The sequence below is a fragment of the Odocoileus virginianus genome, chromosome 5, assembly GCF_023699985.2.
Source record: "Odocoileus virginianus isolate 20LAN1187 ecotype Illinois chromosome 5, Ovbor_1.2, whole genome shotgun sequence".
NCBI lineage: Eukaryota > Metazoa > Chordata > Mammalia > Artiodactyla > Cervidae > Odocoileus > Odocoileus virginianus.
Window position 1 is genome coordinate 12,934,936 of NC_069678.1, and position 26,915 is coordinate 12,961,850.

The following is a 26,915-nucleotide window of genomic DNA, read 5'->3' on the forward strand; positions in this document are numbered from 1 at the left end:
CCCCAAGTTTAATCTATAAATTTTGTTACAATTTCAGGCAGCTATCTGTTCAAGAATGATTGTAACAATAAAGCTTTGGAAATTACTTAAACGTTGAAATTAATACTACACTTGATCTTAGGAGAAAGGCTGAGAAGTGATAAAATGCTGAAATAAATAAACAACATGCTGTACAGGTAAAATACAAGTTTACATATATTTATCAACATGAGTAGAAGTCATAGTATGATGAAATCAAGCTTCAGTCTTAGCTCTGTCACATAACTGAAGTGGGTGACCTTAGACTAGTCACTGACCCCCTCGCTTTCCAATTTTTCTATTTCAAGTTCCCTCACTTAGTTATGAAATCCAACTGACATTCTGCACGTCAAAGTTTCTTTATAAACTGCAAAGTGTTATATGAATGCAAGATATCACACATACTGCAAATAATGTATATGACCCGGCCTACTGCACCACACCTGGTACTGAATGGGTGTCCCATATGCCTCCAACTTAGCAACCCAGATTCTCCAGATGGAGGGGATCCTAAGCCTGGAGGCACTTGGGCTCTAGGGGGATTGAGGTGAGTTAAAAGGATGGTTCATTGGGCAGAGTGGTTCATTATCACCTTACCTCCCCATTCACATTTCTCCCTCCTCCCCAGTCCCTGCCCCTAGTTGCAGTTTGCCCATTCCCCCTCCTCTTGGCTCCTCCTTTGCCTGGCTTTCAAGTCTATGGAGAGTGGAGGGAGTCCTCCCAGGCTGTTGGCGTTGGAGTGGGAAGTGGACTGAGATTACACTGGAGGGGTAGCATTTGGATTCGAAGAAGAATTTTCTCCCAACGTTGGACACTCACTATCAGTCTCTCCCCAAAGAAGGGTTCTTGGGAATGGAAAGGGTTGGAAGCAGAGGACTTCAGTAAAGATACCCCAGCACACCCAGGAGAGGGAGGAGGGGAAAGAAGGAAAAAGAGGCTCTGAGAGGGCACTGGGAGTATTCGTATTTCTGCGTTCTCTCAGGAGAGGGGCTTCCATCGCTCAGCTAACGAACTTCTTCCCAAATTCTCTGTGCGAGACTTGGCTGCTCCCAGAGGGGGGTCCTTTCTAACAAGGTGCCCCCGGGCCCTGCCCCTCCCTCCCCAGGAGCTGAAGCCGCCAAAGGTTCCTGGAATATAATGGATCATTTTCCAATTTACCAGGGTCTTAGAGATTACGCCGCTAATCCCATCAAAGACCATCTGCTTACATTGTCCCTCCTGAGCTAAAATAAATAGACCCTTTACTCTCTCCACTTCAGCTCCTCTGGGGTATTGTAGCGGGAGAAAGTTCGACAAGGCCCATCCCATTTCCCCCTCCCTCCCGCTGTGGGCTGGACAGAAAGGGAGAAAACAAACTTAGCTTGTCTGAGGTGTGAAAGGTCACTTATGCTCCTGACCTGCATTCTTCTCGGGAGCCTGCGACGATGGGAATCGGGGAGAGGGGCGGGCCCGGGGCTCTGGGGGTCTCTGGGGATCAGCCCCCCGCAGAGGTATGGGACGGCCTGTTCAGTGCCCCATTGGCCTGCTGTCTCAGCTCTGAGGCCGCCGTCCCCCAGCCCATTTTTGGTCTCTCTTTCTCTCTAGTCTCTTCAAGTTTCTTCCACCTGTGACTGTTGGGAAATAATGATTGAATCGAACTTGCATCCCGCCCTTGGCAGAACTATGGCTGGGGAAGCGGACATGAAAATCCACATAGACACTAATTTGATTCCACCTAAAAGTCATTTCTTCTATAGGCTTTTCACATTTATTCTCTTATTTGTTATTCCTCTGTGGCCAAAAGCCTTCATAAATGGCAGAGGGAGAGGCTTTGGAGGAGCCACATGGGAAGTTTATGGCTGAACCAGGAAGAAATGTATGTGCAAATCAGCTCTAGGAATTAGATCAGGCAAGTTATATATTAAAAGGTGATAACTGCCATAGAAAATAAATGAAATATAAAACGGTGAGGGAGTGAGGGGGTGGGGCTTTACTGAGAAGGTGGCATTTGAGCAAAGATTTACAGGTGGTGAGAGAACTATTCAAGAAGAAATCAGGAGAGTCCTGCATACAGAGAATCACTGGTCTCTTCCCACAGTTTCCTGTGTCTTGGCCACTTCTAACCCATTCTGTCCCTCAGTCATTATTTTTAGCTGTTTTCTAACCTGCTCAAGAACCTAAAGGGCCTCCCAGCAGCCTGTCTTGTCATTCACAGGACAATCTGCAGAGGCAGGTTTCCCCAACTCTGCCAAATAACTCACCACCTGTCTGGGGCAACTGCAAAAAGGTACTTGTTCTCCATAAGGGGCACACGTTTTACTTTAGAAAGGCAGCATAATGACAGGAACAGCACAGGCATTGGAGTCAGGACGATCTCAGCTTGAATCATCCCAGCTCTGCTGCTTCCTAGCCGGTGATCTTGGGTCTGGCTCCTCAACTCTGACTCTCCGGTTTTCCTTGTTTGCAAAACAGAGATGATGCCTGCCTCACAGGACTGCTGTGAAAAATCAGTGAGCTAATACACAGTTCCTGGTAGGCGCTCTGTACAGAACACTGTGCAGGACAGCGCAGGGACCCCCCACCCCACAGAGAGGTTGGAGAGTGCTGGCTCAAGAATTTTAATGGCATTGTGGAAATCATGTGCATAGTTAGGGGCACAGTGCTAATTTCTCAGTTATAAGACTTGTTCATTTGGCAAATGTGGCTGGGTATTTCTATATACAAAGCGCTAAGAGATACAAAAGGGAATGAGGCACATGCCTTGGTTAAAGAGTGAGAAGGACACATATTACTGGCATACATAGCAGGGCATGATATGTACTCAGGAAACAAAATAGAAATTTGAAGGGGAGAGTGAGAGAGAAAATTCAGTCGGGGTAATGTGGAGTCAGGAAGGTTTCCTTAAGGGGATGGCATGAGCTGGGCAGGCCTTGAAGGATTAATAGGACCTGAACATGCAGAATGTAGGGAAAAGGAGAGAATGGGAGAGACCATGCTTGATGATAATGCATATCAATAGATATCAGTGAGATGTGAACATTTAGGTAATCATGATCACATTATGGTCTTTGGCTTTATGAGGGGAAGAATCACATCCAGATCAAGGAAGATGAAGAATGCTACTATACTTTGACCTGGCTTCATCTGAAGCGAGATACTCACATATAAGATAGCACTGAAAAGATGATAAGCCAAAAACAGGGAGGGGGCTTTGTAATACATGAGGAGTGTGACTACGGGCAAGTCCCTTCACCTGTCTTACCTTCAGTTTCCTTCTTACTAAGTAAGGCGAGAATGACATTGGCTGCACAGAAAGTGAGGGTTAAATGAGATTATATGAAAACACCTACTAACGTGCCTGACACATGGAAAATATAAGACTTGATATGTCTTTATTTAATGGGCCATCATGTAGAAGAGGGGCAGACTAATAGTGGAGAAGAAGACATGGTGAATGGAAATAGGGAAACAGATTAAGATTGGGACAAAGAAGAATAAAGGGCCAGAAAAACCCAAACACAGAGAATTTTTAGTCAAGAATGGCCACCCAGCAAAGACAGAGAAGAAAGAATTTCTGATCTGAGCAAGACATTGAACTGGCTGTTTCAAACATTCCTTCCAATGCCAGCATTCTAACAAAAAGCAGTCACTGTGTCAGCTTAAACGGAAAACTATAAGCTTCCTTGAAAGTTCCATGAAGGCAGGAATCATGGCCATTTGACTCATTTCTCTATCAAGTGCCCAGAAGAGTATATAATAGGCATCTGCTAAATATTTGTTCAATGAATGAATAAATGAGTGCTCTGTTTCAAATGCTTTCTATGCATTATTATAAAGACAGTAAGTGTTACAGTTCAAAGGAAAAGCGTGGGAAGAAGTGAGGTCTGGAGGAAGCAGGAAGAGTCCAGGAGTCACAGCCCATAGACAGAGAAAGCAGGATAAGATGGTGGTCTTTGTTCTACTGTGCTAAAGGAAATCTGGAGGGGCATCCCTGGGCTGTACATCCATGATGGCTACTAAAATAGGAGGTTGAACAGAGCAATAGGAGGAACAGAAATGGTTAGAAAGGGGAATTTTTTCTTAGAGTTACAAAACCAAGAAGAGTGAAGTAAGGAGAAGGCAGCATCTTTCCACCGGGATGATGTTCATGATGCAGAAGACTCACATTATGGTGGCGAAGGCTCCTGCTTTGAACCACAGTAGCTTTTGAGTTGGGGGTTTAACCAATGGCCCCCTCACTTTTAGCAGAGCCTTCTTTCCTGCAGCAAAGAACTTATTCTTAATGGGAGGATAAAATGAAAAGTCAACTAACATTCTTGATTTCTGCTTTGCTGAGAAATGCCGTGGGTTCTGCAACTCACTCCAGTATTCTTGCCAGGAGAATCCCCGTGGATAGAAGAGCCTGGCAGACTACAGTCCATGGGGTCAGGAAGAGTCAGACGCGACTGAACGGCTAAACACAGCACAGCACAGGGAAATGCTATAGGCTCTCTATCTTTGGAGAAATTGAAGGAGAGATGTCTGTGGTGTCATTAGGCAGGAATGGATGAGGCACCAACTCCTTCAGTGTACTATTATTTGATTAAAAAAAAAAAAAGATTCCTGACACATTTCTTCCCAAATCAGTCTAGATTGGGAGTCCTGTCTGAATTCCTCCTTATCCTAATCCAGATTTTTCATGCAGTGTTCTGAGTTTTTTCTTTTCTTATGCCCTTTTGAAAGCTGGAAAACTCCAGCCTAGGGCTATTGGAAACACCCCTAGGAAATGTGTATTTTATTCCCCTCAATTTTTTTGCTTCCCTGCCTGCTTTAGTGTCTTTACCATTAGAAAGTGTCATTTGAAATATCTTGGTAGGGAAAGGGAAAAGGGGCTTAAAGTCAGGGGAATACAAATGAGGTGCCCCTTCGCATCTCTCGGTTTCTTGCCTTGTGCTGCCACCTAGCGTCCCAAAACTTTAAATACCTTACTCCAGGGAGGGACCACATTCATTCATTCACTCACTCATTCAGATTCTTTCATACATTTTAAAAAATTAACTGCCCCGCATAGCTTATGGAATTTTAGTTCCCCGAACAAAGATCGAAACTGGGCCCCCAGCAGTAGAATCATGGAGCCCACCAGGGAATTCCTGATACAGTCATTCTTTTATTCACAGATTCCCTGACTCTTGGGACCCCATGGACTACAGCCTGCCAGGCTCCTCTCTTCATGGGATTCTCCAGGCAAGAATACTGAAGTGGGTTGCCATTTCCTTCTCCAGTGGATCTTCCCGACCCAGGAATCAAGCCCAGGTCTCCTGCATTGCAGGCAGATTCTTTACCGACTGAGCTATGAGATAAGCCCCAGGTTCCCTTAACCTTTTAGCAAAAGTATGCTAAGCCTTCTCTCTGGCCGATTTGGAGCTAATCACCCTATCCCTTCACTAGTTTCTATGTACTCTTGCTTTCATGCTGCTCTCGACAGTACCCTCTCTTCTCTTCTTTCCCCGTTGAAAAGAGGCTCCAGCCTTTCTCTAAACACTCCAGATAATTTCAATTCCAATCCCTCTTGCTATGGTTGAAACTCATTCTTTTTTTGTTAGCAGAGGCAGATTAACAGTGCTCTGGATTCCCTTCCTGATCACGAGTTTCCAACCAGAATTGATAGGAGTGAAGAGCACAGATCACGAAGACAGCGGAAGGGAGCGATGATAGAGTATGAGAGTAAACTTTACACAAAGATGTAAACTTTGTGGCTGCTGCTGCTGCTGCTGAGTCGCGTCAGTCTTGTCTGACTCTGTGCGACCCCACAGACGGCAGCCCACCAGGCTCCCCCCGTCCCTGGGATTCTCCAGGTAAGAACACTGGAGTGGGTTGCCATTTCCTTCTCCGATGCATGACAGTGAAAAGTGAAAGTGAAGTCGCTCAGTCGTGTCCGACTCTTAGTGACCCCATGGACTGCAGCCCACCAGGCTCCCCCGTCCATGGGATTTCCCAGGCAAGAGTACTGGAGTGGGGTGCCATTGCTTTCTTCGAAACTTTGTGGCATGTTATAGTTAATAAATAGTGGCAACATATGTCGGGACATTTTATTTTTATAACAACCAAGTGAGGCTCTCAGGGCGGGTGTTAGTATCCCCATGTCACAGGTGAGGAACTGATACTAAAGAAAGTCAAGCGGTTAGCTAATCAGCGGCAAAGCTGGTAAGTCACAGGTCTCCTGGCTCTCATCCAGGGTTCGTTCCTTTAGAGCAGGCTGTCTGAAAGAAGAGGATGGAAATGTAACACCAGAGAGCTCCATGTATGCCTGGAGGAGGTGAGGAGAGAGAGATGGCAGTGGTGGCATCGCAAAATAGCACACTACCCAGCGACAAGCTCTAAAGGGGAGTGTGTGTGGCCAGGAGACTCAAGCCAACTTTTTCCTATGAGAGTTGGAACTCCTTCTTTGGCACAAGTACTCCTCCTGTTGGTCATGCTTGGCTATGGCACTGTCCTCCTCCACAAAGGAGAGTAAGGGGAGAAAGGAGAGCAGGGCTGGAGGGGCTGACCTGGGCTGGGAAGAGAAGCTAGAAAGTAGTGTCATTTAATCTACACTAATGTGGATTTCCAGAAAGACAGGCACATTCATACTAAGTATAAATAGAAAACTATCTTAAGTGCGTTTTATATATTCTTACCATCACTATCACAGTGACTGCAGCCACGAAATTAAAAGATGCTTGCTCCTTGGAAGAACAGCTATGTCAAACCTAGACAGCATATTTAAAAGCAAAGACATCCCTTTGCCGACAAAGGTCTGTATGGTCAAAGCTATGATTCTTTTAGCAGTCATGTATGGATGTGAGAGTTGGACCATAAAAAAGACTGAACACTGAAGAACTGCTTTCAAACTGTGGTGCTAGAGAAGACTCTTGAGAATCTCTTGGACAGCAAGGAGATCAAACCAGTTAATACTAAAGGAAATAAACCCTGAATATTTATTGGAAGGACTGATGCTGAAGCTCCAATACTTTGGTCACCTGATGTGAACAGCCAACTCATTGGAAAAGACCCAGATGCTGAGAAAGATTGAGGGCAGGAGGAGAAGGGAATGAGATGATTGGATGGTATCACCGACTCAATAGACATGAGTTTGAGTGAACTCTGGGAGATAGTGAAGGACAGAGAAGTCTACTGTGTTGCAGTCCATGGGGTCACAAAGAGTCAGACACGACTAAGTGAACAACAACAATTATAACTACAATGCCTAACATTTATTAAGCTCTTAATCTTTGCTAGGCACTGTTCTAAGTGCTTTAGTTGCATTATATTGATTTCTCACAACTCTATGAGGTAATTACTCACAGAGATTCCAAAAGGTTAAGCAACGTGTGCTGAGTCATACTAATATGTAGTGGGACCAGGGCTGACTCTAAATTAAAGCCTGGAACATCACTTCCCTCTACCCAACACTAGGAATAGAAGCTGACTGTGTAAAAGTAGGCAAGGTTTATTTACATCAGAATCCAATTGGAGAAAATAACCTTCTTAGGGGTATTTCTGATCTATTCCAGTTTCCAGGAATGACTCCCTCTTGCAAGGCCACGCAGTCCAGAAACTCAGCAGAGCAGCTCACCTGACAGAGCCTGGACTGTGGAAGTTGAAGGATTATCAAGAATGGACCATGGACTTCTCTAAGCTAAGACTCCACGCTCCCAATGCAGGAGGCCTGGGGTTCAATCCCTGATCGGTTCAGTTCAGTTCAGGCACTCAGTCGTGTCCAGCTCTGTGATCCCATGGACTGCAGCACGCCAGGCTTCCCTGTCCTTCACCATCTCCCAGAGCCTGCTTAAACTCATGTCCATCGAGTCCGTGATGCCATCCAACCATCTCATCCTTTGTTATCCCCTTCTCCTGTCTTCAATCTTTCCAAGCATCAGGGTCTTTTCCAATGAGTCAGTTCTTCACATAAGGTGGCCAAAATATTGGAGTTTCAGCTTCAGTATCTGTCCTTCCAATGAATATTCGAGACTGATTCCCTTTAGGATTGACTGGTTTGATCTCCTTGCAGTCCAAGGGACTCTCAAAAGTCTTCTTCAACACCTCAGTTCAAGAGCATCAATTCTTCGGCACTCAGCTTTCTTTACAATCCAACTCTCACATCCATACATGACTACTGGAAAAACCATAACTTTGACTACATGGACCTTTGTTGGCAGAGTAATGTATCTGCTTTTTAATATGCTGTCTAGGTTGGTCATAACTTTTCTTCCAAAGGGCAAACATCTTTAATTTCATGGCTGCAGTCACCATCTGCAGTGATTTTGGAGCCCAAGAAAATAAAGTCTCTCACTGTTTCCATTGTTTCCCCATCTATTTGCCATGAAGTGATGGGACAGGATGCCATGATCTTAGTTTTCTGAATGTTGGGTTTTAAGCCAACTTCTTCACTCTCCTCTTTCACTTTCATCAAGAGGCTCTTTAGTTCTTCACTTTCTGCCATAAGGGTGGTGTCATCTGCGTATCTGAGATTATTGATATTTATCCCAGCAATCTTGATTCCAGCTTGTGCTTCATCCAGCCCAGCATTTCACATGATGTACTCCGCATGTAAGTTAAATAAGCAGGTCTTGTAGGTCTTCATAGAACCATTCAACTTGAGCTTCTTCAGCATTACTGATCAGGGCATAGAATTGGAGTACCATGATATTGAATGGCTTGCCTTGGAAACAAACAGAGATCATTCTGTCATTTTTGAGATTGCATCCAACTACTGCATTTTGGACTCTTTTGTTGACTATGATGGCTACTCTATTTCTTCTAAGGGATTCTTGCCCACAGTAGTAGATATAATGGTCATCTGAGTTAAATTCACCCATTCCAGTCCATCTTAGTTCACTGACTCCTAAAATGTTGATGTTGACTCTTGCCATCTCCTGTTTGGCCACTTCCCATTTACCTTGATTCATGGACCTAACATTCCAGGTTCCTATGCAACATTGCTCTTTATAGCATTAGATTTTACTTCTATCACCAGTCACATCCACCACTGGGCATTGTTTATGCTTTGGCTCCATCTTCATTCTTTCTGGTGTTATTTCTCCACTCTTCTCCAGTAGCATACTGGGTTCTCCAGTAGCGTACTGGGGAGTTCATTTTTCAGGGTCATAAATTTTTGCCTTTTCATACTGTTCATGGGGTTCTCAAGGCAAGAATACTGAAGTGGTTTGCCATTGCCTTCTCCAGTGGACCATGTTTTGTCAGAACTCTCCACCATGGCCTGTCCATCTTGGGTGGCCCTACATGGCATGGCTTACAGTTTCATTGAGTTAGACAAGGCTGTGATCCATGTGATCAGTTTGATTAGCTTTCTGTGATTGTGGTCTTCATTCTGTCTGCCCTCTGAGGAATAAGGATAAGAGGTTTATGGAAGTTTCCTGAAGGGAGAGATTGACTGTGGCGGAAACTGGGTCTTATTCTCATGGGCGGGGCAATGCTCAGTAAATCTTTAATCCAATTTTCTGTTGATGGGCAAGGGCTGTGTTCCCTCCCTATTGTTTGACCTGAGACCAAGCTATGGTGGAGGTGATGAAGATAATGGCGACCTTCTTCACAAGGTCCCTGCACTCACCACTGCATTCAGGGCCCCCAGCCCTGGAGCAGGCCACCGCCGACCCATGGCTCTGCTGCAGACTCCTGGACACTCACAGGCAAGTCTGGGTCAGTCTCCTATGGGGCCACTGCTCCTTTCTCCTGGCTCCTGGTGCGTACAAGGTTTTGTCTGTGCCCTCCCAGAGTCTGTTTCCCCAGTCCTGTATAAGTTCTGTAATCAAATCCCACTGGCCTCCAAAGTCAAATTCCCTGGGGGTTCTCAGTCCCTTTGCCAGATCCCCAGGTTGGGAAATCTGTTGTGGGTCCCAGAACTTTCTTAACAGTGCAAGAATTTCTTTGGTATAATTGTTCTGCACTTTGTGGATCATCTGCTTGGCAGCTCTGTGGTGGGGTTAATGGTGACCTCCTCCAAGAGGGCTTATGCCAGACCCAGGACTGCTGCACCCAGAGCCCCTGCCCCTGTGGCAGGCCACTGCTGACCCTTACCTCTGTAGGAGACACTCAAACAGTCCAAGGCAGGTCTGGCTCAGTCTCTGTGGGGTCTCCTGGTGTGCACAAGGTTTTGTTTGAGCCTTCTGAGCATCTCTGGTGGGTATGGGGTTTGATTCTAAATGCAACTTTCACCCCTCCTATCGTCTTGCTGGGGCTTCTCCTTTGCCCTTGGACATGGGGTATCTTTTTTTGGTGGGATCCAACATTCTCCTATCGATGGTTGTTCAGCAGTGAGTTGTAATTTTGGAGTTCTCACAGGAAAAGATGAGTGCACATCCTTCTACTCCATCATGTTGGACAATAAGGAATCCCTGGTCAGGGAACTAAACCTCACATGTCACGATTAAGACCCACAGCAGCCAAATAAATAAATAAATAGAAAATAGATGTTCTTTTAAAAAAGAGAATGGATCAAACGTTTATTCAATTGGTTCAAATCGGCCAAACTAAAATTTACACACAGCACACGACTACTTAGGACACTACCTAGTGTGAGGGGCAGAGGAAAAGGTGGGAGATACAGCTAAGAAAGAGTCCATAGCCTTTGAGCATGTAAAAGACTAGTTGGGAAGAGAAACATTTACAAAAATGTTTTCAAGACAAGGGAAAATATGATGAAGAAAAGCAAAAACTACTGAGTGGGGATTGTAAGAGGCAGAGTTAAATGTCTCTTCAGGGGATCTGAAAGGGTTTTAGGTAGGAGGTGGGCTTCCCTGGTGGCTCAGGTGGTGAAGAATCCACTCGCAATGCAGGAGACATGGGTTCAATTCCTGGGTCAGGAAGATCCCCTGGAGAAGAGAATGGCTATCTACTCCAGTGTTCTTGGCTGGAGAATTCCATGGACAGAGGGACCTGGCAGGGTATAATCCATGGGGTTGCAGAGTCAGGCACAAATGAGCAACTAACACTTTCAACTTTACAATTTAGGTGGGAGATGGCATCTGAAATGGGCTTTAAGTGTGGTAGGACTTTAACAGGCCCATGTGAGAGGGAAGTTTAGATAAGGAAGAAAAGGAATTGAAAAGGGAAGAAGTAACATGAACAAAGACTGGGTTGGGGGGAGGCGGTGCAAGGCACATTGAAAGCTCATGTTCTTGGTTAGATGGAACAGAAGTGCACAAAGAGCACTGGTAGGTAAAAGGCTGGCATTGGAGGGTGGAGAGCCATGGATTCCAAACTAAAGAGCTGGAATTCAGCACCAAGAGCCATTTTTACTTACAAGGAGTGACATGTTTGTTTGTTTATTTTTAAATTTTATTTACTTATGGCTGCATGTGTCTTCACTGTTCTGTGCTAGCTGTCTCTAGTTGTGGCGCACAGGCTTCTCACTGCAGCGGCTTCTCTTGTTGCGGAGCTCGGGTTCTAGGCATGCTGGCTCAGCAGCTGTGGTGCATGGGCTTAGTTGTCCCTCAGCATGCGGAATCTTCCTGGACCAGGGATCGAACCTGTGTCCCCTGCATTGGCAGGTGGATTCTTCACCATTGGACCACCAGGGAAGTCCAGGAGTGATATGTTTAAAGCTATGTTTTAGAATGAAATCCATCAGTGATAGCTGAAGAGGGTTTGCTGATTTCCAGGCAAAAGGAACAAAGGTCGACTGAAGAAGTTGGTGCGGAGACAAAGAAGTGAGAGATGAACAGCGAACATGCAGAAATTCAGGCGACCTGGAAACTGGGTGGATGTAATGGACGAGCAGGAAGAGATTATGTGGTGGAATATCACACAGAGACTTCAGAACTAACTAGACTCACTGAGCACCACCTCTTTCTACTAGTTTCCTCATCTATAACAATGGGAATAGTACACCAGTAATATATAAATATTGTAAGAGGACTGGACTTGACGGTGTATGGAAAGAATCTGGCATATAGTAGGTATTAAATACATGGTAGCTATTAGATTGGAGAAGGCAATGGCACCCCACTCCAGTACTCTTGCCTGGAAAATTCCATGGACGGAGGGGCCTGGTAGGCTGCAGTCCATGGGGTCGCTAAGAGTTGGACACGACTGAGCAACTTCACTTTCACTTTTCACTTTCATGCATTGGAGAAGGAAATGGCAACCCACTCCAGTGTTCTTGCCTGGAGAATCCCAGGGATGGGGGAGCCTGGTGGGCTGCCGTCTATGGGGTCGCACAGAGTCGGACACAACTGAAGCGACTTAGCAGCAGCAGCATTAGATTATGATTTTGAACATGATGACTGAAAGTACAGTGACAGCATTGACTGAAATGGGAGACATAGTGGGAGAGCAGGTTTTTCTATGGGGAGGGGAGAGGGTCGTTGTCTCACAGATTCATTTTAGGACTTGTGGAATCTGAGCAGTCACATCCAGGTAGAGTTGTCTAGCAGCCATTTGGGTCTGGAATTCAAGAGAAAGACTGAATCATCAATGTAAAAAGATTATTGAAGCCACAGAAGTAGGTGAAAAAACCCAAACAGAGAGGGAAGAGATAGAAAAGAGTTGAGGCACACAAACATCTAGAGGGAATGAAGAATCACAGATGTTCTCTTGGAGAGGAGAACTAGGAGAGGACAGAACAACAGCCAGAAGATGGCCTCAGGATGGAGGCCATGGTTCTGCATCACAAGCTACCAAGAAGTGAAGGAAGAGAACAGAGACCAAGACTTTCAATATAGCCTTGAGATTGTTTGGGACCTCAAAGACTGCTGCCGTTTCAGGAGAAAAAAGGGGCTGGAACACATAATTCAAGGAGTGAGAGGTAAATAAGAGTCAAAAGACAGCCTTCTCTAGTGGCACAGTGGATAAGAAATCTGCCGGTCAACGCAGGGGACACAGGTTCGATCCCTGGTCCAGGAAGATTCCACATGCTGCAGAACAATAAGCCTGTGTGCCACAACTACTAAGCCTGTGTTCTAGGGCCCACGAGTCACAACGACTGAACCTGCATGCTATAACTACTGAAGCCTGTGCCCTGTGCAAGAGCCTGTGCCCTGCAAGAAAAGAAGCCACCACAATGAGGAGCCCAAGCTCCACAGTGAAGAGCAGCCCCCACTCTCCACAACTAGAGAAAGCCCACGCGCAGCAACTAAGACCCAGTGCAACCAAAAGAAATAAATACATTTTTTTAAAAAAAGAGCCAAAAGACATTTCTTGATTTCTCTTTGGAAAAGTTTTGATGATGAAAAGAGAAAAGAACGTAGAAGTTTGAGAAAGTAAAAAGGTTAATGGAACTCTATTCTTTCTTTCTTTTTTTTAAAACTCATTTCTTGTGTAGGAGAGATTTAAGTACATTTGCTGGCAGAGGAAAGACATTAATACTCTATTGATGGGAGATATTGCTAAAATAAAGCAAAAGTTCTAGGGGAAGAGGGAAAGGCAGGGGTGCTTGGAAGGGTCAGCCTTTAAGAAGGAGAAAAAAGAACTTCTTAGAGACAACAATTTAGCAAAAGAGGGAGATAAAGGAAAACACTAAAGAGTTACCAAAAACATATTTTGGGAAATCATATGGAATAGCCTAGAAACCACTGTGCACAAGAGCAGCAGAAGTCAGGCTAGAGGCTCAAAGAAAGGGCGGACAGTTGAGAATTATTTCCATGGGAGATTTGGTGTAACTTTCCCCATGGTTTTTCAAGTGAGGTGTGTATTTCAGGAGAGTTGTGAGAAGGAAAGGATAAATGATCTGGGGGAAAGACAAGGGCTGAGAATTGGAGGGCCAAATATAATCTATTAAGTCAGCAAAACTTAAAGGTGTTAACATCCAATGTTAGCAGAGGTACAGGCAAATGAATGCTACCATATACTTCTAGCACAACTTTTCCTGAAGGCCAATGTGGCAATATGCGTTAAAAGCTTTTCAAACACACTCTTTGGCCTTCCATCTTCAGTTCTAAGTATTAAATCTAAGGAAATAAAATATGCACATATGTATCCAGTGCTATTTATAATAGAAAGGGGGTGGTCTCTGGTGGCTCAGACGGTGCAATTCAGGAGATCTGGATTCAATCCCTGAGTGGGGAAGATCCCCTGGAGAAGGGAATGGCAACCCACTCCAGTACTCTTGCCGGAGAATAATAATAGAATAAAGGAAACAAGCAGAATTTTCAGTGGGGTAGTAGAATACAGTATAGGAGATAATACTAGGCAGGCACTAAAAATTTAGAAAAGCATTTACTGACATGATAAAATAATCATGACATTAGTAAGTGAAAAAAAAACAATACACAAAATATGTGTGTTCCTAGTCTTTTAAATGTTTATCTACCTACACACACACTTGGAGAAAGAGAGAGAAGGAGAGGGAGAAATGGAGAGAAAGAGAGAGATGACATGTATCTGGCTTGGGCAGCAGAGAAAGTACTGTGATTATTAGCTATGATAAGCAACTTAGGAGAAATTAAAATTTCAGTCCTGGAGATACTGAGCTCCTGTTCAGTTTTTTTAAATTGTTTTTTTTTTTTATTTATTGGACACACAGCATGTGGAATCTTAGTTCCCCAACCAGGGATCAAACCCATGCTCCCTCCATTGGGAGCTCAGAGTCTTAACCACTGGACTACCAGGGAATCCCCCCTCCTGTTCAGTTTAATCAGTGAAATTCCTCAGCAATATGTTATATAGGTAGCTGGATACATAGATCCGAAGCTCAAGAGAGAGATTTAAGCTACTAACCTAGACTGGAAGTCATCAGATTTAGGTGGTTGCTTAAACCTCAGGAGTAGATGATACTTCCCTGTGAAGGAGTAAAGAAGGAGCAGCCAAAGACTAACCCCCCCACCCCCCAAGAAACAACACACAGTGAGCGAAAGGAGTATAGCCAGTAAAGAACAATGTCTGTAGGATCGCCAACCACCTGTAGCTCTGCTACCCCACCCCATTAGTGAAGACATGGAACCTTGCTTCCATCCTACTGATAAAAGCCACAGGAGCACTCCAATATCACCATTCCCACCTCAAGCGTCTATATATCATTATGACCTGTCCCTTTAACCCTTCTGGCTACTTCAGAGGAGGAGAATTCCCACTTCCTTGCAAAAGCCAACCAGTCTCTTCAATTAACTGATTTCTCAACTCTCTCCCACCCCCTCCGATGATACACGCTCAAGTGTTCCATTTCTCAAGCATTTTCAACATTTCCCAAGTTGTTGGTTTTGTCCCCTTTACCTACAAATATGCCACAACAGAATTTTCTCACTCTTAGGAACTCCAACTGGCACTACTTCTCCAATATTTCCTGCTTGATTTTTCTTCCCTGCAGTGCCAAACTTCTCTGCAAGATTTATACTCTCTGTCATCGCTTCACAAGCTCTTTTATTCATAAACCATAGCAATACATTTACCAATTCCCTCTGTTGAAACTATCCTCTCAAAAGTTACCAATAATCTCCTTATCCTAAAATCTAATGGGTTTCATTTGGCCCACATAGTTTTTAAACTTTTTGTGAGTTTGATGATGCTGACTATCCTTTTTTGTCCTTTTTTTCTCTTTTTGACTGTTTATTCTGGTGTCTACTTTCATAGTTTTATTTATTTTTAAACATTTGTTTATTTGACTGCACCAGGTCTTAGCTGTGGCATGTGAGGTCTAGTTCCCTGCCCAGGGATCGAACCCAGGCCCCCTGTATTGGGAGCATGCAGTCTTAACCACTGGACCACCAGGGAAGTCCTTGTTGTTGTTGTTCCTTGCAAACATCACTGCTGGAGTGCTCTGCCCTGCTCTGGACTTCAGAGGTCTGCCACACATCAATTGTCCTAAGCTCATCCTCAGAAATGCCCTCACTCCACTCCTGTGTTACTAACCTTGTTTCCAGGACACCTTGCCTACTTCTCTCTTGGACAATCTTCTGTCTTTAGAGAAGGTCACCCTTCAGGAGCTTCCTGAAAAGTGACCATTATTCTTTGTTGAAAACAGTTCCTAGTTTGGTTCAGTAAGCATTGATGAACACCCGGTAGTTAGGTGCTAAGGATAATACCTGATCATCTCTGAGGAGTTTAGCCCAGATGGAGCATTTCAATGAATTTCACAACAGAGACTTTTGCCCTGGTCAGAAAGGCTTCAGTGGAGTGTGGAGGCTGACCTCAGACTACAGTGAATTGAAGAGTGAAGCCAACTTATAATGAGAAATAGAGAACAAAAATAAGAAATACAATTAATTCTGTTAAGACATTTGTTGGAGAAGGAAAAAGTACCTAGATGGAATTATAAGACAGTGGAGCAGTGGAGAGACTTAAGCATGTTCTTAGACTGAAGGAAAGATGCAAGTAGAAAGGGAAAAGTTGAAATCAGAAGAAGACAAGGGGATAACTGATGGGGCAACACCCTGGAAGTACCAAGAAAGTTGGGAACTAGTATGAACAGGAGCCTCTTCCACTAAAATTATACTTAAGCATGTAATGGAATAGCCATCATAGTCAACAAAAAAGTCCAAAATGCAGTAGTTGGATGCAATCTCAAAAATGACAGAATGATCTCTGTTCGTTTCCAAGGCAAACCATTCAATATTGCAGTAATCCACGTCTATGCCCCGATCAGTAATGCTAAAGAAGCTGAAGTTAAACGGTTCTATGAAGACATACAAGACCTTCTAGAACTAACACCTACAAAAGATGTCCTTTTCATTATAGGGGACTGGAATGCAAAAATAGGAAGTCAAGAAATACCTGAAGTAACACCAAATTTGGCCTTGGAATACAGAATGAAGCAGGGCAAAGGCTAATAGAGTGTTGCCAAGAGAACGCACTGGTCATAAAGCAAACACCCTCTTCCAACAACACAAGAGAATACTCTACACATGGACATCACCAGATGATCAACACCAAAATCAGACTAATTATATTCTTTGCAGCCAAAGATGGAGAAGCTCTATACAGTCAGCAAAAATTAGACTGGGAGCTGACTGTGGCTCAGATCATGAACTCCTTATTGCCAAATTCAGACTTAAATTGAAGAAAGTAGGGAAAACCACTAGACCATTCAGGTATGACCTAAATCAAATCCCTTACAATTATGCAGTGGAAGTGACAAATAGATTCAAGGGATTAGATCTGATAGACAGAGGACTTGAAGAACTATGGATGGAGGTTTGTGATATCGCACAAGAGGCAGTGATCAAGACCATCTCCAAGAAAAAGAAATGCAAAAAGGCAAAATGTCTGTCTGAGGAGGCCTTACAAATAGCTGTGAAAAGAAGAGAAGCAAAAGGCAAAGGAGAAAAGGAACGATATACTCATTTGAATGCAGAGTTCCAAAGAATAGCAAGGAGAGATAAGAAAGTCCTCCTCAGCAATCAATGCAAAGAAATAGAGGAAAACAATAGAATGGGAAAGACTAGAGCTCTCTTCAAGAAAATTAGTGATACCAAAGGAACACTTCATGCAAAGATGGGCACAATAAAGGACAGAAATGGCATGGACCTAACAGAAGCAGAAGATATTAAGAAGAGGTGGCAAGAATACACAGAAGAATTACACAAAAAAGATCTTCATGACCCAGACAACCACGATGGTGTGATCACTCACCTAGAACCAGACATCCTGGAATGCGAAGTCAAGTGGGCCTTAGAAAGCATCACTGAACAAAGTTAGTAGAGGTGATTGTATTCCAGTTGAACTATTTCAAATCCTGAAAGATGATGCTGTGAAAGTGCTGCACTCAATATGACAACAAGTTTGGAAAACTCAGCAGTGGCCACAGGACTGGAAAAGGTCAGTTTTCATTCCAATCCCAGAGAAAGGCAATGCCAAAGAATGTTCAAACTACTGCATAATTACTCATCTCACATGCTAGCAAAGTAATGCTCAAAATTTTCCAAGCCAGGCTTCGACAGTACGTGAACCGTGAACTTCCAGATGTTCAAGCTGGATTTAGAAAAGGCAAAGGAACTAGAGATCAAATTGCCAACATCCATTGGATCATCAAAAAAGCAAGGGTTCCAGAAAAACATCTACTTCTGCTTTATTGACTACACCAAAGCCTTTGACTGTGGGGATAACAACAAACTGAAAAATCCTTCAAGAGACGGGAATACCAGACCACCTGACCTGCCTCTTGAGAAATCTGTATGCAGATCAAGAAGAAACAGTTAGAACCAGATGTGGAACAACAGACTGGTTCCAAATCTGGAAAGAAGTATGTCAAGGTTGTATACTGTCACCCTGCTTATTTAACATATGCAGAGTACATCATGAGAAATACTGGGCTGGATGAAGCACAAGCTGGAATCAAGATTGCAGGGAGAAATAACAATAACCTCAGATATGCAGATAACACTGCCCTTATGGCAGAAAGTGAAGAACTAAAGAGCCTCTTGATGAAAGTGAAAGAGGAGAGTGAAAAAGTTGGCTTAAAACCCAATATTCAGAAAACTAAGATCATGGCATCCTGTCCCATCACTTCATGGCAAATAGATGGGGAAACAATGGAAACAGTGAGAGACTATTTTCTTGGGCTCCAAAATCACTGCAGATGGTGACTGCAGCCATGAAATTAAAAGATGCTTGCTCCTTGGAAGAAAAGTTATGACCAGCCTAGACGGCATATTAAAAAGCAGAGACATTATTTTGCCAACAAAGGTCCGTTTAGTCAAAGATATGGTTTTTCCAGTAGTCATGTATGGATTTAAGAGTTAGACTATAAAGAAAACTGAGCACTGAAGAATTGATGCTTTTGAACTGAGGTGTTGGAGAAAACTCTTGAGAGTCCCTTGGACAGCAAGAAGATCCAACCAGTCCATCCTAAAGGAAATCAGTCCTGAATATTCATTGGAAGGACAGATGCTGAAACTCCAATACTTTGGCCACCTTATGTGAAGAACTGACTCACTGGAAAAGACCCTGATGCTGGGAAGGTTTGAAGGAGGGAGGAGAAGGGGATGACAGAGGATTAGATGGTTAGATGGCATCACAAACTCGATGGACATGAGTTTGAGTAGGCTCTGGGAGTTGGTGTTGGACAGGGAGCCCTGGCATGCTACAGTCCATGGGGTCACAAAGAGTTGGACACGACTGAGCGACTGAATTGAACTGATGTATGATTTGAGGGTAGGAAAAGAGTCCTTCCTTGGTATTATACTACAGTGGCTAATGACTGGTGGCCCAACAAATCTGGCCTACAGATGCTTGTATGTGTATGTTTACCTGCATAGAGCTTCAAAATAATCTGAATTGGTTGTCCACATTTAAAAATCATGAAATTTCAGAGACTTCCTGGGTGGTCCAGTAGCTAAGACTCCATGTTTCCAATGTAGGGGGCTGCATTCCATCGCTGGTCAGGGAACTAGATCCCACATGCTGCAACTAAAGATCTCACATGCCACAACGAAGATCAAAATTCCTGTGTGCAGCAACTCAGCACAGCTAAATAAATAAAACTAATTTTTTTTTTTAAATCAAGAGATTTCAAACAAAAATTTGAAAGCTTCATCTAAAAAACTGGAAGAAGTGGCAATGCAAGCACTGGTAACCAGAGACTGCTGACTTCTTTAGATGGGCTGTGGTCTCTCCAGTCTCCACCACTTCCTTAGACTTACCACAGGACCACTTCACTTATTTGTGCTATCTGCCTGGCTCCTCCAGGCATCTGAACTTGTCATCCCTGCTATGATTCTCTCTCCTACTTCTGAGGCTGATCTATGTCACTTTCAATGGTTTCTCTTTCTTGCATCAGATAACTGGGTGTTGCTTCTGTTCTCAACCTTCTTCTACACATTTTCCCTTTGAGAATGTGTTTAACTATCACTTCTGTGTGGATGACTTGTAAATCAATATTATAAAATCTTTGAATTTTGGAGTTGGGAAGGAGTTTAGAAATTGGGTAGCTCAATCTTCCCAGTCCATAGAACACAGTTGGTTAACAGACTTTTTTTTTTTTCCATTTATTTTTATTAGTTGGAGGCTAATTACTTTACATCATTACAGTAGTTTTTGTCATACATTGAAATGAATTAGCCATGGACCTACATGCATTCCCCATCCCAGTCCCCCTCCCACCTCCCTCTCCACCCGATCCCTCTGGGTCTTCCCAGTGCACCAGGCCCGAGCACTTGTCTCATGTACCCAACCTGGGCTGGTGATCTGTTTCACCCTAGATAATATACATGTTTCAATGCTGTTCTCTTGAAACATCCCACCCTCGCCTTCTCCCTGAGTCCACAAGTCTGTTCTATACATCTGAGTCTCTTTTTCTGTTTTGCATATAGGGTTATCGTTACCATCTTTCTAAAGTCCATATATATGTGTTAGTATACTATAATGGTCTTTATCTTTCTGGCTTACTTCGCTCTGTATAATGGGCTCCAGTTTCATCCATCTCATTAGAACTGATTCAAATGAATTCTTTTTAATGGCTGAGTAATATTCCATGGTGTATATGTACCACAGCTTTCTCATCCATTCGTCTGCTGATGGGCATCTGGGTTGCTTCCATGTCCTGGCTATTATAAACAGTCTACAAGCAATAAATGCTGGAGAGGGTGTGGAGAAAAGGGAACCCTCTTACACTGTTGGTGGGAATGCAAATTAGTACAGCCACTATGGAAAACAGTGTGGAGATTTCTTAAAAAGCTGGAAATAGAACTGCTATATGACCCAGCAATCCCACTTCTGGGCATACACACCAAGGAAACCAGATCTGAAAGAGACACGTGCACCCCAAGGTTAACAGACTTTTATAATTCAAAAGAACTTTAAAGATGATCTAGCTTAGGGACTTCCCTGGTGGTCCAGTGGTCCAGTGGTTAACAATGTGTCTTGCAGCCTGGATGGGAGAAGAGTTGGGAGGAGAATAGATACATGTGTATGTATGGTTGAGTCCCTTTGCTGTTCATCTGAAACTATCACAGTTTCAGTTAATTGGCTAAACCCCAATATAAAATTAAAAGTTGTTTTTTTTTTTTTTAAAGAATCCATTGTGCAATGCAAGGGACACTCCCTGGTCAGGGAAATAAGATGCCACAAGCCACAGAGCAACTAAGCCCTCGAACCTCAAGGAAGACCACTACTGAGCCTAAGCATCACAACGAAGATCCTGCATGCAGCCACTAAGACACGACTCAGCCAAAAAAAAAAAAGATGAATTAGCTTAATTTACAAATTAGGACATTGAGGTCTCACAGAGATTAAACATTGCTCTTTCTACTTACCATATAATTCTGTGCAGTTCAAGACACATCTACTACTTTGTGCAAGACACTAGTGGGGAACGTAAACTTAAATGAGATAGCGTTCCTCCTCTCAGGGAACTCACTTCTAGCACACACACATATAAAATAAAATGTGGCAAGTCCTATAATAGAGAAAGAACATATAAATGGGCAACAGATGACAGCAAAGCTTCAATGATGGCTATCTGTATATTTAACTATATGCATAGATTAAACTTTGAGAAGGGAATAGGGCACATTCTTATTCTTGATTTGTGTATATGTTCCTTAATATATGAGAATATAAACTCAGATGGATTAAGTAACTTGTCCAAGGTGACGCTGGTAGTTAACAGCAGGCCAGGTTTAGCATTGAGGTCTCCTAACTCAAACTCAAGCTCTTTCTCTTACATCTCAGTGTGTCTTCAACTCTTATTTCTCCTGAGCTGTATTATCAACTGTCTGCTAGGCATTTCTAAATGAAGGTCTACTTCCTTGCTTTTCTTAGTAGAGCAAGTATTTATCCAGTTCATATGGGTCAACATATGTAGCTACATACAACGATACACATAACAACAACTACAACACACCTCACACTTCTTCTGGCAAAAGGTCCTATTAATTTATCCTTCAAAATGTCTCCTTTTGACACTGAATATTTAGCTGCACAAGGCTCCCCACAGGCTTTCTGCATTCCCACTCGTGTTTGTTTCACTTCCTTTGTTCACTGGCCTCAAGAACTTTCAGCTGAGTTTCTTCACCTCTAACATGGACCTAATAATACTTATCTCAGAGTGTTTCTGTGAAGATCAACTGTCTAGACTTGCTCTGGAAACCAAGTGTAATATAGGTAAGGCACCCCTCTCCCCCAGTCTCCAATTGTGCATTGTATTTTATGGTGGTGGGTAGTGGTGGTGATCTCACTATCATCTATTAAATTATATTTATACATACAATAGAATAGTTGTTGCATGTGTGTTATAACATAAAATATAATGAATACCCACAAATGTACTATTTAACTCAATAATCAGAACATTACCAGCTACGGTTTTTTCCCCAGCCCATCCATAAACTCTTTCCAAGATAACTACTAATGAATTTTGTGATCATACCTCTGCTTTTTAAAAGATGTGTGTATACCCAAACAATATATTGCTTAATTTTCCTTGGTTTTGAAATTTATGAAAATGGTTTCAAATATTTGCAGTATTTGATAATAATAAATCTGGGATTTATTATTCAATAGTAGGTTCTTAAGATGTAGTCAATTATACGTACTTCTAATTATACATACTTTGAAACTTCATCCCCTTGACGCAGCCACATCTTTCCCACTCTGAACGCCTCTAGTAGTCACTGTCTGTTTTTAAAATGGATTGAAATTGTACCATCACTTTTCCTATATCTTAAGTGGCATCCCCTCAACTAGACATAACTTCCTTGGAGAGCAGGGAGATGGCTTATCATGGTAGGAGAGTACTGTAGGGGTGGGTCTGGGTTTCAGTCCCGGTGTCACCCTCATAAGGCAGTGTCCTCGGCCTCATCCCTTCGCCTTCCTGAACCTCCACTTCTGTCTTTAACCTAACTGGAGGGGGTTTTGTTTGTGGTTGCTTTGTGAGGAATTCCTGAGACAGTGGAAACAACGCTCTTGGTAAACTTGGTAAACGCTCTTGGTCAAATTAATAAATTGACATCACTGTTGGCCCCCAGTTTCCAGAAGGGCCTCTACAAACAGGGCTCTCTGGCTGTGTTTGGGGGCGGCCGTGTCACCCCCGAGGGCAGGGACCAGGATTCTTCCTTTCTTCTGGAACCTGAAGGCAGTGCCAGATCTGGTCGAATTGCAGACGGAGGCTAAACATCCGGGAAAACGGCCAGAGGGCGCTCCCTTCCCCTTGAATTGGGCAAGACGATAGGCAGTTAAATTCACGCCTGCGCACCTCTTCCTCGAGGCTCTGATGAGACCCAGCCAAAATTGGTTCTCGCCACTCGGGTTTTTTTCCTTACAGGGCCTGAATCTTTCGTGTACGCATGCGTCTTGTCTAGGCTGCGGTTGGCTAATGGCCCCATCCGTCATTGGACGAGCCAATGAAGTGAGCCTTAAAACCTACTTCCCGCCCTTCGGTGGAGGCGGGGCCTAGGAGTGGATCTGGGTGTTTGTCCGCACCCATGCCAGTGTGTACAAACTGAGGAGTGTCTGGGCCCGGGCAGCAAGCTTGGGTCACCCGCGGCCAAACGACTGCCTTGCGTGGGTGAATGAGGGAGTCAGCGTAAAGGGAGACAGGGACAGCGCAGCTCCGGCAGCACCCGAGGGGTAGTTGCTAGTCACTCATTTGTTAAGCACCCACTTTATGCCAAACGCTGCCCGAGGCGCTCTGGAACGGCGATCGTTGCCTCCCCTGGAACTTACAGCCCAGTGGGACAGGTTAAACAAGTGCCTTTATTGCTTCGCTCCTCCCTTCTTCACCTTCGCCTTAGATGGAGATTCTCCTCTTTCCGAATCCTGAATCACTTCATGGTCCCACCCAGCACTGGCTGGCAGCCCTGGGATTGGGCACCTAGGCACCGGGACCAGCCTCCGCTCGCAGCTGAGGGCGGTGAGGACTGGCGCCGCGGTCACGTGATGGCGGGGAGTTTGGCGGGCGCGTAACCTCCCTGTAGGCGGAGTCCTTGCCCTTCCTCTTCCCTTTTGGGTCCTCGGCGTCGTCACCAGCTTTTATTGGGCACGTGGCGGCTGATGCGCAGTAAATGGGAGTGACTCTGCGCAGCCACGCTGCGAAGGCGGGGACCTCACTTTACGAGAGGCCAAACTGCCCGAGTGAGGCCAAGGAGCTGTAAACACGTGGAAACGAGTACAAAGCAAAGGGGGCGGGGGTAAATGCAAATCAAGCCAGCTGGAAGCCATATAAAGCCTGGGCTCAAACGAATTACACCTGGGAACTGTGAGGCGCTGTGGACAGAACTTGAGAGCCGGGTTTTATTTGTGTGTGTGTATGTGTGTGTGTTTTTATTTTGGGCCTAGGGCTTACCAGCTGTGTAATAGAGCTGGGGACTGGACGTGCCCCTTAGACGGGCAGTGACACCGAATGATTTTAAGTTTGGAATCAGAAACAAGCAATCTCTATGGGCTTGCTAGGAACCGCTTCAGAGCCTGGGGTGGGGTCGCCTTACCTCCCTTTCACATCCGCTTGCTGTTCCTGTAACAAGTTTCCACAATCACAAGGCTGGAAAAGTTACTCAGCCCATGGGACTGAGGGGTGAGTCACAAGAACATGAGCTACAGGGAACTGCTTGGCCTCCTTGGCTGGAACAGATACCACCCTTTGCTTCCCACCTCCCAAGAGTCACCTCTTTGGGGTAGGAGCCCACTGGGTTCTCATTCTAAAGTGGAGTGATAACTAGAAGAAACGAGTCTACATTCCTTGGCCCCATTGGGTCTGGTGCTGGAAAGTAGAGAAGCTGCAGAAAGTCACCACGCCCTTTAGGGGAAAAAAAAAATTATTTGTAGTTGGTAGCACTATAGTTTTTATGAAGTGCACTTTCACATGCATTATCTCATTTTAGTCTGACTGAACACATACTCTGTGCCAGGCACTGAGCCAGACACAAAAGTGGGTGAGGCAGTGAATTTTTAAGAGGAACTTTCAGTCCAGCTGTAGAGAGAAAATAGAGGCTACTACCTACAGTTTCAGGTAGAATGAGGTAGGAGCTATAAAGAAGGGGCAGATTCCTAAGACACTTCCTAAGACAAGGATATCATAGCCAGCTGGGTAGGATGGGGGAAATCAGCAAAAGGTTAATGGAGGGAAAATTGTAGGAGTAAAAGCTTGAATGATAGGAAAGTTTTCAAAGAAATAAGGATGTAGAGCAGGATTTTTTTTTTTCCTCTATAGAAACTTCTTACCCAAGTAAGCTCATCTATTTTCATGTCTTTACAGGTGGCAGTAATAAACATAATAACACTGACAGCACTTATTATGGATCAGGAATGGGTCTTAAGTGATTAATATGTAATATTCATGTAAATCTCACAGCAACCCATTTTACACATGAAGTGACTGAGTCATGAAGAAGTTAAGCTACTTTTTAGGCTCATGTCTCACAGGGCTTCTCTTGTCTCTGGCCTAGCTCTTGTCCTGAGCCCTAGCTTCATCCATCCAGGTAGTTCCTTCTGAACATCCACTAGGTAGCTAGGAAAGAAGTGCCATCTTCTCTTATCAAAAGAAAACCAATGACCTCTAGGGTTGCACTGGGTCTGCCACACCTGACCCTGCAATTACCCGAGCAGGAAAACACTCCTCCCTAACTTCAATGCCCCGAAGAATACACCAGTGAGCTTCCCCTTGTTCAAGAGTAGCAGAAGTGAGTCAAGGGACTTCTCTGATGGTCCAGTGGTTAAGACTCCACATTTCCACTGCAGGGGGCATGGGTTCAATCCCTGATCAGGGAACTAAGATCCTGATGTGATGTGGACAAAAAAAAAAAAAGACTAGTGAGTCAAGCAGGCCTAGAGTGAAGTTAGGAGATCACAGATAGGCAATACATTTCTGGTTCATCTGATCTATACAATGCAAACCCTTATGCTGCTTGAGGCCCTGTATGAATGTCTCCTTGCCCCACCCTCCAGTCTTCTTCCATGGTCTTTGGAGTTCCCATGTCCCAAGGACAGCTTCACGGGTGACCAACACTATGAATAGCTTACCTCTTCATTACTGTCAGAGGGAGCGCTGGTACTGCCAGGAGGCTTTCTAAGATGCAAATCTGATTAAGTTCCTCCTCTCCTTAAAATCCTTTGATGACCAAATATCTCCAGAATAAAATCCAAATTATGGCAATCAAGGCCTTCAAAACAAGATTTCCGCCTCCCTCTTCAGCTTTATCTGCTATAACTTTGACCCATACCACAGTATCTGATTTCCTGAATGCACCATTCTCCCTCCATAACTTACATGCTATTCCTGCAGGTGGGAATGCCTTCCCTGCCCTCATTTGTACATGTCTTCAAAATCCAGTTCAAATACCTCCCGTGGGAAGCCTCCTCTGATGCCACAGCCCACTTACATCCTTCCTATATGCCATTTAACACAGCCTGCTGACTCAAGAGTTAACTGTTGGTTCACTTGTCTCTTGTCCCCACATAACTGAGTTGAGAGGCAGGAGCACCTAACAAAGAGTTTCACACCGAGCAGGTGCTTAATAAGTGTTTGCTGCATTTCAAAGGATAGCGTGAGGGAACACGCAAAAGGATCTGTCAAGGAATGGACTGCGCTGCCTGGTTGGCCTAGAGTCCAAGGGATGTATGTGCAGTGGAGACGCATGGACTAATCCTGGAAAAGAGGTTGTGTCAGTTCTTTGAAGGCCCTGGGAGCCCTGCCCAGGAGTTTGGACTTATCTGGTGGGCAGTGGAGAGCCATGAGATGTTGAATGATTGGTGGTGTGCCAAAGTTGGTAGGATGGGTTGGAGAAGATGAAGGCTGGGGTTAGAGAAGACAGGCAGCTGTTAGCTCTGTATTCCAGTTTATGACACTGTCACTTGGGTGGAAGATGATTACTCTAGGTCACTCAGCTGGTAAGCAGCAGAACTAGGAGCTGAACTAGTTCTGGGCTGTGCCACATCCAGAGATCTTTGTACCACCACACCATAGCAGGTATGCAGTAGATGGGGCTTCAAGGCTGTCCCAGTGTGAAGGGATACTCCACTAATCAGGACAGGATAGGTTATATGGCAGATGCAATAAAATCTCTGTGGCTTAATAC